Source organism: Pyrus communis, chromosome 4 (assembly GCF_041283825.1).
Source record: "Pyrus communis isolate YQ-2024b chromosome 4, ASM4128382v1, whole genome shotgun sequence".
In the NCBI taxonomy this organism is placed as follows: domain Eukaryota; kingdom Viridiplantae; phylum Streptophyta; class Magnoliopsida; order Rosales; family Rosaceae; genus Pyrus; species Pyrus communis.
In genome coordinates, this window is record NC_142568.1 from 18,958,284 (window position 1) to 18,977,781 (window position 19,498).

Sequence of the window (19,498 nt, forward strand, 5' to 3'; positions counted from 1 at the left end):
AGTTTCAAAAGTATCGAAACCGAACCAAATTAAAAGTAAATCAGTGTGGTTCCCATTTTTAAATTGTTTGACCTTTTTCTAGGTCAAAACCAAACCAAATCATCCAATATGGTTCAGATCAGCCGCTTCGGTCAGTTGGATGTCCACTCTTATCCAAAATAAATAGAAAAATAAGAAAATAATTTAGGCTTAATTTTAGCTACGCCTCATGAAACTCTGTTTGGGTTTCGCTTTCTTCCCTTAAACTCAAAATTCATTCAACTTTGACTTGTAGACTCTCTTCTCCCTAAAACTTATAGGTTGCCTCCGCAAACATATGGAGGACCCAACACCCAATAAGACTATGTCACATGGTGCAATAAATCTGTTTATAAATCTCTATTATGCATTAACATTGCACAATCCATGAATATTAAGTTTAAAAGAAATTGAAGAGATGAAAAAAATAAAAAGAAATTGATTAGCTTGGCGCACTCAAATCAAACCCACATAAGAAACAAACAGATCTAAGGTAATGTAGAGCGAATTTTGAGTTTTATAGAGACGACTTTCAAGTTTCAAGGGGAAAATGGGATCAAAATCGAGTTCCAAAGAGCACAGTGGAACGAAGTTTCAGTTTCAAGGAATGAAGTAACGACTTTTGAGTTACAGAGAGTAGAGTGAAATTAAAATCGAGTTCCAAGAAGCATAGCTTAAAATAAACCAATAATTTTTATGAGAATATTTAGAATGAACACGTATTAAATGCCATATAGATGTTGTATTAAAATCAGATGACAATTCTTATAAGAGAAAGTTATAAAGACATTACAAATTTTAAAAGAAAACTGTTAAGATTAAGAAAGGTTTTTTCAGCTTTTTTCATCGTACCAGTGTTCGTGGTCTGTTGATTTTTTTTGTTCTTGTGGGGGTAGGCAGGATTGGCGCATCTAACTAGTCCTAGCAAAGATAATGCCCCATCTATTCTAGCAAACCAAGGGAGACTTGTGAAAAACAGGAACTTGCCGATTCTGATTAACTTGTGATAGCCAGGAAAACCGTACTTAAAACATTTATTACTGTGTGGACCATAGGCGTTGCCCCATAATCATATTCAACCGAATTTAAAGTGAAATACAAGTTTATTTATTTTATATTAAAAACATAATTATATAGATTTTTTCTTACTATATGAAATCTACATTTTGGCTAAATTCGTTAGGATCTGTTGACCCTAAAAATTACAAAACCTATGTGGCGCGCAGACCGAGTAACTAATAAGCTAACTACGTCCTTCGGTCGAATGCGGGGCGTGCCAACTCGTCGGCCGAGCTTGGCCGAGGAGTAAAATTTGTTGATGTAGCTTTGAGCGCGTTGTTGACTTCTCTATCTTGCGATTGTGACCGAGGAAGGAACACTCTCGCTCTCTGAGTTCTACAGCCTGAAGACAAGGCTGCTAATTCTGCGGAGTTCACAAGTCGTCCAAGCCCGATTCGGTCACTGTGATTATATTCGTAAGAGTATAAGCACGTTGAATCGAGACCAAACTATATGGGCACAGGTACTCAAACGTGATGTATGTCTTGATGGTGAACGTAGTTCGGCCGTCGGAATGCCGAACCCTGAAACTCACTTGCGAGTATCCAATCATAAAATCGTTCGGCGTCCAGTACGCCGAGTAATGCAATTCGTAACACCTGACTATGCCGAGAAGGCTAGTAAGGTGACCTCTGCCAAAAAAGGTTCGAAAACCCTTCTCGACCGAGACTTAGATAGATAACCGGTCGACCTCGACGCAGTGCTGTTTATCCAAACTGAAGGTGCTTCTTGGTCGGCTGATTCTGCGGCAGCAGTGCTGTTTATCCAAACTGAAGATGCTCGCCGGGTGCTTCCACAGTGCTGTTTATCCAAACTGAAGGTGTGTCGGCAGGAAAAGAAAAGGAAAAATCTCAAGGTGTTTGAGAGGTTTTGCGCAGGGCAATTGTATGCTGATTTTTAAGGAGGCTTTTCTGTTGCATGACTTCTTGTATTTATAGTACCCCATTCCTTGAAACCAATTCCGATTTGGATTGGGAGTCCTTGTCCCATTTCGATTCTAACTCGAACAAACCTACTCCCACTGGGATTCTGAATTTTCCTTCTTTTCGGGACTCCATTCCTTGCCGGTCGAGAATCCTGGTCGTACTAGGATTTCTTCGACCTTTTCTATTCATCCGGACTACTTGGGATAGGATTTGGCCGATCCTGCCAGCTTACCCGGGAGTTATTATTCGGCCCATAGTATTTACCATCACCTTGGGGCGAGTACATCTTGCTGCTCGGCCCAACAATAATATTTTGGGCCCAAACAGGATCATAAGAACAAATGAAGATTTTTTTTCTCCATTTTTTACAAAAATACCTTTGGTAACATATTTAAGGGTAGCCTAACTGGTTCCTAACAAGCTTAGTAATGTGTACAGATATTTTAAATGAATTTGCTCAAAATCGTAGGGAGAGATGTAAAATTTGTGATGCGTAAAATAAACTATGAATTATGTCCAATTCCTTTGAATTAGTGAGATTTTATAGTGCAGTTTAAGCATTTACAAATCTCACATTTCCTCTCAAAATTTTGAAGAATTTCACTCATCAAAATCCATAACTTTAGACAATCCAATCAAGACTTCAAAAATCAACGTCAATCCGTAGAAGCAATCTCACAATTCCACAATGTTATGAATAAATCCAATCATATCACTTAGTATCTCTCATCTCACATTACAAATTTCGACTTGCATTGTATTAACTTAGCGGTTATTTCCAAATTTTTGTGATTAGGGTTTGGTCAAGGGACTTACCTACACTCACGATGCAATAATAGATCACTACTGATAAAATTATATAACTGAACATAATAAATTATACACACTTTTTTTTTCTCTCTCTAGACTCTTATTTAATTGTCTTTGTTGATTTTACAAGAATTTTAATTTAATGATCTAAAATAAAGAGGCATATGTCTAAGAGAATAAAAAATGTGTGCGATTTTCATTTTCGCATTCGCCAATCAATGCAAAAAGAAAAAGAGAAAAAAGAAAAAGACTAAGACTTCAAAATTTATAAGTAAACCAAGCAATATCGCAATTCCACAGCATGACTTATCTCATCTACTCCCAACCTTACGCTACATTAATGGCTCAAAGAATTTAATGGCAACCCCAGAGAGCACGTAGTCAAGCCACCAAAACGTAACGCCTTTTTAACAGTTCGCTGGCCAATAGTCATTTAATGGGACGTATGAGGAGATATTCACATTTTAGTCGTTCATCATATATCGTGAGAACAATTTTCGTTAGGGCTGGACACGAATCGGGCCGGACCAGGCCCAAATTTGAAGGGATCGGACTGGACCCGGTTTAAAAGAAAAGGGCCAAGTACAGCAAATTCTAATACATGAACAGGACTCAACCCGACCAGTTCGAAATGGACCGGTTTGGGCCCGGTCCACGGGTGTTTTTTTTTTTATTTTTTTATTTTTTTATTTAAGGTTTTCAAACATTTGTAGCATCACCACCGCTTACCAGTGACCCAGTGCGCTGGTTGTGGCTAAGATTGAAGTATTTAATAGTCTCAGAAAGGCGGGGTAGAAACTTCTGCTGTTGTGAACTGGAACTAGAACTAACAAACATATGGCCACTCAAATCAACATCAGTGATCTCAGATAGCTTAAAAAATTCCAGATCGATATGCCCATTGAGCATGTTCCCATGCAAGTCAAGCACATCGAGACTTGAAATTAACTCAAACTCTTAGGTATTTTCTTGGTAAAGCCATTCAAAAATTCCAGATCGATATGCGGCATGCCCATTGAGCAGGTTATGTACATGATTCATAACCTAACAATTTGCATGAAACCCTCCACTGATCTAATTTGCATGAAACATTCAAATCCAGTTTACATAATCTAATTAAAAATACCCAACAGAATATTCAAATTCAATTAAACAAAATATTTGAAATTGGAACAGATTAAAAGTCAAGATTCAAGAACCCCACAAAATCCCTAAATCCTAATTTAATTTTCAATCCTAAATCCCTACAACATAATACCTTGAAACTGAAAAAGACCGTCAGCAGAGCTTGGCTTCCATGCAAATCTGAGTCGGACAGAGGAGATGACTGATTTGTCGTTTCCAGTTGTTCGACTTCGTTGTTTGTCCCCTCGAGTTCGATAGAGAGAGACTGACTCCGTCGTCCGTCCCTTAGAGTTCGATAGACAGAGACTGATAATCGAGAGGGATAAGTCGAGTTCGATAGACAGAGATTGATAATCGAGAGGGATAAGAGTCAGGGAGGACTCTAGGAGAGAGAGATCGAGAGGTAGGACTATGGGAGAGAAAGATCGAGAGGGAGGACTGAGGAGAAAGAGTTTCAGACTTTCAATTCGAGTGTGTGTGTGTGTGTAATTTAAGCGTATGTGGTTATTGGATATGGTTCGGGCCGGGGGCCTGTGTCTTCAGAAAACTGGATCCACCCTCCCCTATGTTTACTTGGACCAGCTCCGTCCCGTTTTGTAGGTAAAATAATATAGACCTACCCCGTACCTGTTCCGAACTTCTAATACTTGCCCCTACCCGCAGGTCCAGAGCCCGTTTGCCCACCCTTAGTTCTCGTTAGGTACTGTTTATGTTTAATTTTAAATAAAAAATTTAAAATAATTTGTGGTCCACATTTGTAACATATTTAATTAAATCTCTAAAACCAACAAATGTTTATCTTCATTTTTTTTTTTTACAAAGATACATTGGCAACATATTTAAGGGTAGCCTACCTGGTTTCCCAACGAGCTTGGTAACATGTATAGATATTTTAAATGAATTTGCTCAAAATCGCAAGGAGAGAGGTGCAATTTGTGATGCTTATATACGCTAAGAATTATGTCCAATTCCCTCGAATTGCAGAGATTTCATAATGCATTTTAAGCATTTACTAATCTCACTTTTTTTTTTCCCAAAATTTTGAAGAATTTCGTTCATCAAAATCCATAACTTTAGACAAACAAATCAAGATTTCAAAAATCAACGTCAATTTAAAAGCAATTTCACAATTCCACAATGTTATGAATACATCCAAATTCCAATCATATCAATTAGTATCTCTCACGTTACAAATTTCCACTTGCTTTGTATTAACTTGGAGGCTATTTGTGAATTTGTGATTAGGATTTGGTCAAGGGATTTACCTACAGTGACGATGCAATAATATATCGCTATTGATCGGTTGCTAGTTGCAGATATAGATGGGGTCTTGTGACCTTGTGATATTCTTATATAATCTTCATTTTCTTTCGGGCTTATGCCCCGTTTTCAACCAAAAAAAAAGTGTGAGATTTTCATTTCACATATGCTAATCAATGCAAAAGTAAAAAAATGACTAAGACTTCAAAGTCAACAACGCACAAGTCTTTTGAAACATAAAAAATCAATCTTTCAAAATTTTGGACTAGCTTTAATTGGTACTTAGGCACTGATGATGTCTGGTTTAAAATCCTCGGATTCCAACCCCAAAGTTCAATAACAACTGTAGTCGGAAGCCATGAAAGGATGTCTACAATTTACATAGTACTGTATGAAGGGATGTTGAGTTTTGGAGATACTACGGTCTAATGCTCAATCCTAAACAATCTGTAATATACTGAAATGAATAAGATATCATTCTTCGCTACGATTGCCATTTTCTCAAGTGATGATGTTCCTTTCATGTCTAAGCAACGAATCAAAGGGGTTAGAATTGCGCATGCTAGAAAAGAAAAAGGCAGCAGTCTTCTCCTTTTTTTCTTTCATCTTAAAGTTGAAGCTTGACTGTTTTTGGTTCATGATTTCCTGCACCTTTGCAAAGTGAGTTGAAGCTACGTTTTTTACCACAAAACTACATGGAATATTTTTATCACTTACAATTAAAAGTATTTGAGGGGCCTGCTGTCCAGGCCGGCCCTGCAATAATACTTCAAATTCAAGCCGGTTTTAAAACCTGGAAACAATCAGATAAAAGATGCCTTGCCTTGTTTGTAAAGAACAAATCCACTTTGTGTGTACCTGTTTTTCGATCCAACAAAATTTATGGACACATTGCATGTCCCAAAACCAATGGCAAAGAGGGCTAATGAAGATGATTCCCTTGCCAAGATCAAACTTCTAGAATTTTCAAGTTAAATAGGAAGAGGCAGAATTGATTTTTATTTTGAGGATGTTATAACAATTACCATAAAAGGTTCAAGGATGGATAAGGTTAAGATTCTATCTTGACCTTGGTTGATTTCTCATGCAACCAGTGGACCAATACCTGAGGAAATTGGAGAGTTTAAGTCACTATATTTCCTTAATTTGTCTAGTAGTTCTTTCACAAGCTAAATCCCATCGTCATTTGCCTACATGCATCAACTCAAGTCATTAGACCTCTCACAGAACAAGCTGAGCGGGCAAATTCCACTGCAGTTAGCAAACTTTCCTTGAATTCTTTAATCTCTCAAATAATCAACTTGTTGGCAAGATCCCAAGTTGAACTCAGATTCCAACACTTCCGAAAGCCTTGTTTATAGGTAACAAAGGACTATGGGGGCCTCCTTTGTCTGCCGACAAGAAAGCGGGATTGTCACCACCACCACAATCAAATGGAAGCCATTCAAAATCCTGTCGCAAGATTGGTAGCGATCTTATCAGTGTTGAAATTGGATTTACGTTTGGCTTAGGAGTTGCAGTTATTATCTTTCCGGGAATAAGTGAGTTGAAGCTATGTGTAAAATTAATCTAAATTCTAGCTTAGTTTGGCTTAAAGTTGTGTTCTGCTTTCAAATTCCGGTTTTGGGACTAAGCAAGTGCATGATGCAATGCAAATACCAATAAAATGAAAATCCATCGATTTGAAGAGAAGCTTCGTAACAATATTATCCTAAACTACATGGAAAGCTTTAGATTATGTACTTGCCGGATGCATGTAGTTTTTTCTTCAAATATGAAAAAAATTAATGCCATGTTATGTCTGCTATACCATTACCTCTTCCAGCCTTGGAAAATCAACATTCACAGTCATTTAATGGGAACCTGAAGAGCACGGGGGTAGTGTGAATGTGACTGTCATCTACGCTCATCTTCCACTTGGCTGTGCTGGTGTTTGTAGGGAAGAAATTTCTCGCTCTCTTCCCCACCCTTTTTTTATTTGTGCACGTTAATTAGTCAGGCAGATGTCGTAAGACTTCAAGGCCAAGTAATGCACATGTCTTCTGGAGTTGTAGCTATCTGCAAATTTCAGTCTCAATCATAATTATAGACAGATAAACGAAGAAACAAGAGAAATAAAGACAATGAAGATTGCGGGGCACAATTGTGCCTTATACATACAAGAATGTGAAGGCAAAAGAGTCTCATATCGGTGAAAGGAGAACCCTTGCACAATCTGTTGGAATTTATATGTTATAATATTAATAATTATAATATTTAAATCAAAATATTGAATGAAAAATGCATAACCGTTTGAAAGGGATCAAGGCAATCCTTGGTAAACGGTATCATCTAATAGATGTATGTTTGCATCTCTTAATCAACCAGTATCTTAGGTTTTATATAAACTCATGTTAGTATAGTCGTGAGATTATTATGAGAAGAGTTTTTCTCTAAGGTCTTTTATTCTTGGTTAGTCAAATTCCGAGCCGTGGTTTGAGAGTATGAAATATATGAAATTCGTCAGAGTCCGATGATTGAAGTGCTTTGACTTCGGATTATAGATTGTTGAATCCTGGGAGACGGACGCCTACCAAACTACAAGCACAAGACTAGGGGCGAAATTCTATTTTTAGGACATTGCATTTATGCAAGCCTCAATCTCCAAGTTTGTCAGTTTTTCTAACTTTCTCTCTAGTTGTTTATATTAATGTTGAATTTCTTTATGATTATTATTATTGGAATTCTTTTATATTTCTCATATTTTCTAATATTGCTCCAACACAATCGTGCCTTATATGTGCAATTTTCAGTCCCAATAAAATTAGTAAGGCCTCTAAATAACCTATAATAAATTGACATGTGTAAAATAAATAAATTAATAATTAAAAAATACATGGTCGGTTCGCACGTGCCCGTGTTCACGGTCTATTGGTTTTTCTGTTCTCGTGTAGGAAGGAGGGATTGGCATATCTAACTAGTCCTAGCAAAGAGCGGTATTGACCCATCTATTCTAGCAAACCAAGGGAGACCCAAGCAGCAAGAACAAGAGGGGATCTTGCCGATTCTGAGTAACCTGCGGAAAAGTGGGAAAACCATACTTCGAAACAATTATTATTGTGCAGGCCATAGGCGTTGCTGCATATTCATATATATTCAACCGGACTTAATGTGAAATACAAGTTTTTATAAAAATTATAAGATTATATGACTTTTTCTAACTATATGAAATCCATACTTTCCCTAAATTCTTTAGGATCATTAGAATGCATCGAGACTTTTATCTCCATTTCTTAGAAAAATACCACTGCTTACATCTTTAAGGGTAGCCAACCTGGCCTTCTAACAAGCTTAGTAACATATCGAGATATTTTAGATGAATTCTCTCAAAATCACAGGGGAAAGGTGAAATTTGTGAATGCAAAAAATACATTACAAATTAGTCCAATTCCCTCAAATCAGAGATATTTCGTAGTGGATTTTTCAGCATTCACAAATCTCACATTCCTCTGAGATTTTGAAGAATTTCACTCAAGATTTTACATGAAAATATCTAAAAATTAAACTCTATCAAAATCCATAAATTTAGACAAACCAATGAAGACTTCAAAATCAACATCGAGTCATCAACCCATAAAAGCAATCTCACAATTCCACAATGTCATGGATAAATCCAATTATATCATTAGTATCGTCTCAAGTGATAAATTTCCACTTGCTTTGTAATTGCCTCTAGGCTATTGTAAATTTGTGATTAGGGGTTGTCAAGGGACTTACCTACACTCTTATTTAATCTTTTTTGTTGATTTTATTGAAAATATTCAATTTAATGATAGGAAATTTTAAAAAGATATTGATAGTTTAATTAAAATTAATATGTGTAGAGAGGAAAATGGATGTACAAAAAGATTATTATATGAGTTCAAATAAAACGGCATATGCCTAGGAGATAAAAAGTGTGTATTTATCTTTTTCATATTCACTTATCACTTAAAAAAGAAAAGAAAAAAACCAAGACTCCAAAATCTATAAGTCAACAAGTCAACCCAAAAATATCACAATTCCACAACGTTCTCCTCTAGCCCCTGCTTTATGATACATTTATAATGGCCCGAAGACTTCAATGCCAATCCTATAGAGCACATAGTCAAGCCACCAATACCTGAGGCCTTTTTTCCAACGAAAAATTCTATTTTAATCCTTGTCTAAGATTACTTTTTGAATAAAACACTGTCAAAAATTAAAAATTAATTCTAATCCTTGGCACTTAATTGTAATTTTTTAATAGTAAATAGGTTGTGATAATTATTGAGTTTTTTTTTTGTAGGTTATACATTGATTTCCTATAAATAATAAAAATGTTATTTATCATATATTTTTTTTATTGTGTGTAAATTTCTCCGTACTTATGTATATGCATATTGCATACATATGTATGTTTAGATACTAGAATTACCTAGCGATACACTTGTACCAACACAATTATATTGATACATTCGTACCAAAAGTTATGTACTGATACAATTGTACCGAAACTTACGTACTAATACTTCTATACCTATGAGTAAAATAACGTACCTAAAGTTATGTACTGATACATTCGTACCGAAACTTCTGTACCAATACTTTTGTACCTATGAATAAAATAAGGTACCGAAAGTTATGTATAAATTATTTTTGTTTTGTTGTTGAATTTTTTAATAATAAGAATTTGTTTTTTTTTTATTAAATTTTTATCTACTAATATGATTGGAGCACAAAAAAGTACATTTATTATGGATGGGTAAAGAATTTTGAATGGTAACAGAAATAACAAATGTGTTATAATTACTCATAGGTTTCGGAAGTATCAGTACATAAGTTTCGGTACGAATGTATCAGTACATAACTTTACGTACTTTATTTTACTCATAGGTATAGAAGTATCGGTACGTAATTTTCGGTACAAATGTATCAGTACATAACTTTCGGTACGAATGTATCGATACAAATGTGTTGGTACAAATGTATCAATAAGTAATTATAGTATCTAAACGTACAAATGTATGTAATATGCATATACATAAAAAAAAAATGATAATATATGATAAATAACATTTTTATTATTTATGGGAAATTGATGTATAACCTACAAACAAAAAATTCAATAATTATTACAACCTCTTTGATATTCAAAAATTACAATTAAATGCCAAGGATTAGAATTAATTTTTAATCTTAGACAAGGTTTTATTCAAAAAGTAATCTTAGACAAGGATTAAAATAGAATTTTATCGGCTAAATTGAGGCTTTGAAGCTGTTGAAGATCAAAGAGGTTGCTCGAATTGTCAATCCCACCGGAGATAGATTGGTTGCTAATGTCAAGACCAACAACATGTCCATTAGTACTGCAAGTAACACCGAACCAAGAACAACAGTCGGTACTTGAATTCCATGATATGAACTTGGGTGGGGGAGTAGCTTCCAACTGGGGATCATAGAATGTAAGGGTTTTCTTGAGATTGAGCAACAACAGTTGCTGGTGTTGAATACATTGGTTGTGAACTGCAGGGATGGTATTACCACGGGTAGTAGTGATGGTGGAGATATTGAACAAGAGTAGGAGGAAGAAATTTTGGAGCAAAGTTTTCATTTTTCAGACACTTAATTTGCTAAGCTTAATTAGCAGAGAAAGTAATAAAAAACAATTGGACAACTGAGAACGGTTTTATAGGAACGGCCATTGGCCACCGAATTGGAAAAATAGAAAATTCTATTTTAATCCTTGTCTAAGATTACTTTTTCAATTAAACCTTGTCTAAGATTAAAAATTAATTCTAATCCTTGGCATTTAATTGTAATTTTTGAATATCAAAGAGGTTGTACTAATTATTGAGTTTTTTGTTTGTAGGTTATACATTGATTTCCCATAAATAATAAAAATGTTATTTATCATGTATTATCATTTTTTTTCATGTATTTGCATATTACATACATTTGTATGTTTAGATACTGTAATTACTTATCGATACATTTGTATCAACACATTTGTATCGAAAATTATGTACTGATACATTTGTACCGAAAATTACATACCGACACTTCTATACATGAGTAAAATAAGGTGCCTAAAGTTATGTACTGATACATTCGTACCAAAACTTTTGTACTGATACTTCTGAAGCCTATGAGTAATTATAACACATTTGTTATTTCTGTTACCATTCGAAATTCTTTATCAATCCATAATAAATGTACTTTTTTGTGCTCCAATCATATTAATAGATAAAAATTTAATAAAAAACATATTCTTATTATTAAAAAATTCAACAACAAAACAAAAATAATTTATACATAACTTTCGGTACCTTATTTTATTTATAGGTACGGAAATATCAGTACATAACTTTAGGTACAATGTTTTACTCATAGGAATAAAAGTATCGGTACATAAGTTTCGGTACAATTGTATCAGTACATAACTTTAGGTACGTTATTTTACTCATAGGAATAAAAGTATCGGCACATAAGTTTCGGTACAATTGTATCAGTACATAACTTTTGGTACGAATGTATCGACACAATTGTGTTGGTACAAATGTATCGATGGGTAATTATAATATCTAAACATACATATGTATGTAATATGCATATACATAAGTATGGAGAAATTTACACACAATAAAAAAATATATGAAAAATAACATTTTTATTATTTATAGGAAATCAATGTATAACCTACAAACAAAAAACTCAATAATTATTACAACCTATTTGCTACTCAAAAATTACAACTAAATGCCAAGGATTAGAATTAATTTGTAATTTTAGACAAGGTCTTATTCAAAAAGTAATTTTAGACAAGGATTAAAATAGAATTTTCCGTAATATAAGTAGCTATGGCTCTCGCATTCCATCTGCAATTGGAAAGCTTACAAACTTGAGGTACCTAAATTTATCATATAGCTATTATGACTGTGAGGGGAAAATTCCAGCTGAGATTTCACAATTGAGAAGGTTGGCTGTCCTTGATATTTCTCAATCTTACAATCAGGGTGCACGCCACTTGAGAGCCCTAATTTAAACATGCTCTTTCACAACTTCACAGATCTCACAAAGCTATATCTTGATGGTGTGGATATATCAGCACAGAGGATTGAGTGGTGTATCATTATTACTCCCAAACCTGAGGGTGTTGAGCTTGTCTAACACTCTTCTTTCAGGTCCTGCTGATCAGTCCCTCGCCAAGCTGCAATCTCTATCCGTGATTCAATTGGATGGTAATCATATCTCGGGTCTAATTCCAGGATTTTTTGCCAACCTTTCAAACCTGAAGGAGTTCAACCGGAATGCTAACAATGTCTTCGCTCCATTTCTAGGATTCTTTGCGAAATTTTCAAAGTTGACTTCCTTGAGTCTCTCCTATTGTTCGTTGCAAGGTATATTTCCCAAAGAGATCTTTCAGGAACCTTTCAGGTACCTACTCTGAAAATTATTGACCCTTCAGGTAATGAAGAACTTCATGGTTCCTTGCCGTAATTTCCATACAATGGATTTTTCAATCCTTGGTTATAAGGTTCACAAATTTTTCAGGGTTATTGCCGGGCTCTATTGGAAACCTCAAGCATTTGGAGAGAATTGATCTTTTCAATTGCAATTTCACTGGATCAATTCCAAAATCAATGGAGGATCTAACACAATTTGTTTATTTGGAAATGTCCTCAAACCTGTTCAACGGTGCAATTATTTCTATACAATGGGAAAATGTTATTAATCTAGTAGAGCTTCATTTGGCCGACAATCTACTTGAAGGTAGTATTCCGCCGTCTCTCTTTTTTCTTCCCTTGTTGCAAGAATTAGTACTTTCCCAAAATCGATTCTCTGGTCAACTCGATGAGTTTTCTAACGCCTCTTCCAACTTGGCTACCCTTATTTGAGTTATAATAAATTGGAAGGTCCAATTCCGTCGCCTATGTTTTCTTTCCCCTTGGTCCAATTCTGTTGTTCTCAGTTGTCCAATTGTTTTTTTATTACTTTCTCTGCTAATTAAGCTTACCAAATTAAGTGTCTGAAAAATGAAAACTTTGCTCCAATATCTCCATTATCACTACTACATGTGCTAATACCACCCCTGCAGTTCACCACCATTGTATTCAACACCAGCAACTGTTATTGCTCAATCTCAAGAAAACCCTTACATTCCATGATCCCCAGTTGGAAGCTACTCCCCCACCCAAGTTCATGTTATGGAATTCAAGTACTGACTGTTATTCTTGGTTTGGTGTTACTTGCAGTACTAATGGACATGTTGTTGGTGTTGGCATTAGCAACCAATCTATCTCCAGTGGGATTGACAATTCCAGCAGTCTCTTTGATCTTAAGCATCTTCAAACCCTCAATTTAGCCGATAACAAATTTAGCTATGGCTCTCACATTCCCTCGGCAATTGGAAAGTTTACAAACTTGAGGGAGTTCAATTGGGATGGTAACAACGTCCCTGCTCCGTTTCCAAGATTCTTTGCGAATTTTTCGAAGTTAAGTTCCTTGAGTCTCTCCGGTTGTTCGTTGCGAGGTACATTTCCCAAAGAGATCTTTCAGTACCTACTCTGCAAATTATTGACCTTTCATTTAATGAAGAACTTCATGGCTCCTTGCCAGAATTTCCAAACAATGGATCTCTTCAGTCCTTAGTTCTACACGCCACAAATTTTTCAAGGTTATTGTCGGGCTCTATTGGAAACCTCAAGCATTTGGAGATAATTGATCTTTTCAACTGCAATTTCACTAGATCAATTCCAAAATCAATGGAGAATCTAACACAATTGGTTTATTTGGACATGTCTTCAAACCTGTTCAACGGTACAATTAGTTCTATACAATGGGAAAACCTTATTAATCTAGCAGATCTTCATTTGGTCAACAATCTACTTGAAGGGAGTATTCCGCCATCTCTCTTTTCTCTTCCCTTGTTGCAAGAATTAGTACTTTCCCAAAATCAATTCTCTAGTTAACTCAGTGAGTTTTCTAATGCCTCTTCCAACTTGGTTACCCTTGATTTGAGTTATAATAATTTGGAAGGTCAAATTATGTCGTCTCAGTTTTCTTTCCCCTTGGTGCAAGAAATTGTGGTTTTTAGTAATCATTTCTCTAGTCAACTCAGTGAGTTTTTGAACGCCACGTCCAACTTAGTTACCCTTGATTTGAGTTTTAATAATTTGGAAGGTCCAATTCCTTTGTCTATCTTTAATTTTCAGGGGCTTGAGCAGCTCTATTTGTCGTCAAACAATTTCAGTGCCTTCCCTTTCAACAGTCCTCATCATCTAAAAAATCTTACCAATATTGATCTTTCGTACAATAGCTTGCTGATTTTGTACAATGGTATCAATTCCTCATACTCCTCATTTCCTCAAATTGGTGCACTGAATTTGGCTTCTATCAAGTTGACAGAAAGACTAGGTTTCCAGAATCAATATACAATGGAGTTCTTGACGTTATTGATTTGTCCAATAATTCCTTGAGTGGCAGGGTTCCTCAATGTTTGTTTACAGAAACGAGTCTGGGAGCACTTAATTTGAGGAGAAACAACCTCACCGGAACTATTTCAAATTTTGAGTTTTTAGAATCATGTGAATTGCACACTTTAGACCTTGGGGAAAATCGGAGAAGTTTCCAAAATCTCTAGCCAACTGCACATCATTAGAGGTTTTAAACCTTGGAAACAATCAGATAAAATATGCCTTTCCTTGTTTTTTGAAGAAGATATCCACTTTTGCGTGTTCTTCATTTGTAGTCCAACAAATTTTATGGAGGCATTGCATGTCCCAAAACCAATGGCACCTGGCTAGTGCTTCAAGTCATAGACCTAGCTCACAACAATTTGAGTGGTGAAATACCGAGAAGATCTTTGACAACATGGCTGGCAATGAGGGCTAATGCAGATGATTCCCTTGGCAAGGTCAGACACCTAGAATTGCCAGGTAAAGGAGGGAGAGCGGGGGTTGGTTTTTCTTTTCACGATGGTATAACAATTACCGGAAAAGGTTCAAGGATGGATATGGTTAAGATTCTAACTATCTTGACCTTGGTTGATTTCTCAGGCAACAATTTCAATGGACCAATACCTAAGGAAATGGGAGAGTTTAAGTCACTATATTTCCTTAACTTGTCCAGTAATTCTTTCATAGGCAAAATCCCAACGTCATTCGACAACATGCATCAACTCGAGTCGTTAGACCTCTCATAGAACAAACTAAGCGGGGAAATTCCACTGCAGTTGGCAAAGCTTAATTTCCTTGCATTCTTGAATCTTTCAAATAATCAACTTGTTGGCAAGATCCCAACTGGTACTCAAATTTCAACATTTCCAAAAGAATCATTTATGGGTAACAAAGGATTATGGGGGCCTCCGCTGACAATGGATAACAATGCAAGATTGTCACCACCACAAGCAAATGGAAACCATCCAAATTCTAGACATGAGATTGACTGGGATCTTATCAGTGTGGAAATCGGATTTGTGTCTGGCTTTGCAGTTGTTCGTTGGGTCACTTGTGTTGTGTAAGAGATGGAGTAAATGGTATTACAGGACTATGTATAAAATCCTTGTTAAGATATTCCCTCAGCTTGAAGAAAGAATTGGTCCTCACAGAAGGCATGTTCACATAAATAAGAGGTGGTGGAGTTGGAATGTTCACATAAAGCATTTCGGGGTAGCGTAATTGGTAAACCCTCAGGAAACACAACTCCTCCTACTAGGGACACCTAGAGGTTTAAAGGCTTGTTGCATATGCTCAGTGTAATTGTTTCGCCAGCGAAAGTGAGCCTTCATTTTTGCTTTTTGTTTTAGTTAATTTCTTGTTTTTGTTCAATGTTTTGCTCGAGGACTAATAAAAGATAAGTTAGGGTTGTATATTTTGTATTTCTTTTTATCTATAAAAGTAGCTCTGATTTTATGTTAAATTGCTGAAATAATTTGTTTTATATGAGTTATGTAGAAAAGTTAATTTGTGAACAAAGCATGGAATTTGAGTCTTAAATTGGAGAAACACAACGAATCACCGAGTGGACCGTGAGCTGTGATGGGCTGGAGCAATTCAACATGAAGTGGTGCAACTTTAGAGGAATTGGATCACTGAAGTTTAGCCCAATTAAAGATGGCGGTGCTGTTCATGTTTCCTAAAAATAATGGGATTTGGATCACTCAAATCATTAGTAACACAAACAAAAAACTGACTATTACCTCATTCAATATCGGACAGAAGAAATCATCACTCTTCTTGGTGACAAATGTTTTTGATAGACATGCTTGCATGCATAAACATCGGACAGAAGAAACAGATAACCCAATCACAACTGGTTCATACTCACAGGAAAGAAATATCAGATAACCCTATCACAACTGGTTCATACTTGCAGGAAAGAAATGAAATTGCAAATCGGAGAGAAGAAACAGAAAACACAAACACCCACCATAGATTTGAGCTTATAACAACACAAGAAAATATAAAATCTGTGGCATAGCTTAAAGATTTAATAGACAAAGCATAGGACGAGCAGATTCAAACATGTTCGATTTGCAGAGGATGTTGTTGTCTTCCTAATGACATCTCTCAGCTAGTAGTATCAAAACATCCATATGACTGTTCTAAGATCCTACATGCACATTACACCGTCTGCTGAGACGATGCACTATACATAATTACATGCACATTACACAGTAGTCCATTAAGAAAAATACATACATACATACATGTATGTTTTCTCATTTCCGATATACAAATTAAATCAGGAAATGTCTATTGAAAACTTCAAGCTATGTCAAAACTACTTCATCTTACATTTACAGAGGAAAAGAGAGAAAAGCGACTTTCTGATCTGAGCTTACTTGTAATGATGACTGCAATTGCAATTCAGACTGTAGTTGGACTTGCGCTTTAAAATTGAATCTGCTATTGCGAAATTGACCTTAGCCATGCAATTAAACGCCACAAAACCAAGATTCTTCATCAGAACTCAAGGCTAGATTACCAAAACTGGTTTGCCAAGAACCCTAACCAAAACTGAAAATTAATTTACCAAAATTTTTGCATACCTAGCTTCCAATGACGATTAGGGTTGCGGTAGATTGTGGAATCAAGCTCGAAGAATCGGCGATGCAGATCGTATAATAAGCTTGAAAAATCGGAGATGCAGATCGTAGAATAAGCTTGAAGAATTGGAGATGCAGATTGTGGAATGTGGAATCAAGCTCATAAAAATGTCGATAGAAACTGCAATCAAGACTCGCAAAGAGTCTGCGATTTCAGAGCTGGGTGAGAGAGTGAGAGCCGTCATCGAATTCTAAGACGGGAGTTCTGTTTTTTAATGGCCTTCATTTTTTCTTTCCTATATAAATGTGATGGCTTTTGCTGAAGAATTGTAAACAAATAGAGTAATACTAGAGAGACTAAATTTGCAAATTAAATGATAAGTTATCAATAGAAATAAGCACATACAGGTGACAAAACTTAAAAGTCAAGCCAGCCACAAGAACAAATAATTAATCTTATCATAGCTAGTCGGAGTGCCTATTCTCATTCGTCGACCATGCATATTAAAGCCACCACAACCATTCTCAGTTGTTCAGTTATTCTTAGTTACTTTTTATGTTCAGTTGTTCAGTTGCACCCATATTTCCTCTTATTCTTCTTCAACATCATTACTATCACTATATGCAGTTCACCACGAGTGAATTCAAGACCAGCAACTGTTATTGCTCCATTTCAACAAAAAAACCTTACATTTTATGATTCTTCTCCTATTCCGTCAACTTACATCAGGGTATTTAAGTACTGACTGTTGTTCACGGGATGGTGTTACTTGTAGTACTAATGGACATGTTGGTCTTGACATTAGCAACCAATCTATCTCGGGTGGGATTGACAATTCGAGCAGTCTCTTTAATCTTCAGCATCTTATCCAAACATATCATATAACTAATGATATCTCTCAGCTAGTAAGTACCAAAACGGCCATATGACTGTTCTAAGATCCTACATGCACATTACGCCGTCTGCTGAGACGATGCACTCTACATAATTACATGCACATTACGCAGTAGTGCATTAAGAAATATACATACATACATATATGTTTTCTCATTTCCGATATACAAATTAAATCAGGAAATGTTTATTGAAAACTTCAAGCTATGTCAATACTAGTTCATCTTACATTTACAGAGGAAAAGAGAGAAAAAAGCGATTTTCTGATCTGAGCTTACTTGTAATGATGACTGCATTTGCGATTCAGACTGAAATTGGACTTGCGCTTTAAAATTGAATCTGCGATTGCGAAATTGACCTCAGCCATGCAATTAAACGCCACAAAACCAAGATTCTTCATCAGAACTCAAAGCTAGATTACCGAAACTGGTTCGCCAAGAACCCTAACCAAAACTGAAAATTAATTTACCAAAATTTTAGCATATCTGGCTTCCAATGACGATTACGGTTGCTGTAGATTGTGGAATCAAGCTCGAAGAATCGGCGATGCAGATCGTAGAATAAGCTTGAAAAATCGGAGATGCAGATCGTAGAATAGGCTTGAAGAATCGGAGATGCAGATTACGGAATGTGGAATCAAGCTCATAAAAATGTCGATAGAAACTGCAATCAAGACTCGCAAAGAGTCTGCGATTTCAGAGCTGGGTAAGAGAGTGAGAGCCGTCATCGAATTCTAAGACAGGAGTTGTGTTTTTTAATTGCCTAGAAATTTTTAGTTGAGACGCAAACATAAGTGGTACACCACGTATTTTAGCACGCATATCCCACTATTTGTTTAGTGACATGTGATGTACAATCTCATGTACCGGTCATAGTGAAAAATCTCTCATAAATGTGATGGCCCTTGCTGAAGAATTGTAAACAGATAGAGTAATGTTAGAGAGATTAAATTTACAAATTAAATTATATGTCATCAATAGAAATAAGCACATCTAATAAATCAATCATCAGCTGTCATGTTAGTTTTCAAAACTGCCTCTAAATTTAATCTCTCTAGCATTATCCATACAAATATATATATATATATACACACACACACGAGCCGGATCCATTGCACCATCTTTTTACATAATTTTTTTTACACACTTTTTTGTGAAGTCTACTTTGTATTGCATTTGAAGGCAATGCAATTTCGACAAACAAAATGTCAAAAACTATGGGTTAAACAATTTTTAGGGGGTCTAGTCAACGATAGTATTTTAATGGATGCAATTTCGTTTTAGGTTGTCACTAAAAAGTTATGCACCAAAATAAGGGGATGTACTCAAATTAGGATTTAATAAGATTTTAATAAACTTT

The 19,498-nt window shown here is 35.6% G+C and overlaps 1 long non-coding RNA gene and 1 pseudogene across 5 annotated transcripts; one reads left to right on the top strand and one right to left on the bottom strand.

Annotated features, from left to right (window-relative positions):
• The first annotated feature begins 568 nt into the window (after positions 1 to 568).
• On the top strand, positions 569 to 15,874 carry LOC137722096 (receptor-like protein 54; annotated as a pseudogene).
• Positions 15,875 to 16,115: 241 nt separating this feature from the next.
• Positions 16,116 to 18,889, bottom strand: LOC137723781 (uncharacterized). 5 transcript variants are annotated; one of them, XR_015961762.1, is made up of 4 exons: positions 18,418 to 18,889; positions 17,248 to 17,425; positions 17,041 to 17,120; positions 16,116 to 16,331 (listed from the first exon to the last, which is right to left on the bottom strand). It is a non-coding gene; the product is annotated as an uncharacterized LOC137723781 (long non-coding RNA). The 5 variants fall into 5 exon arrangements; XR_015961761.1 differs by lacking the exon at positions 16,116 to 16,331 and having other exon boundaries at positions 16,611 to 17,120; positions 17,248 to 17,449; XR_015961759.1 differs by lacking the exon at positions 16,116 to 16,331 and having other exon boundaries at positions 16,611 to 17,120; positions 17,248 to 17,540.
• Between the last annotated feature and the right edge of the window lie 609 nt (positions 18,890 to 19,498).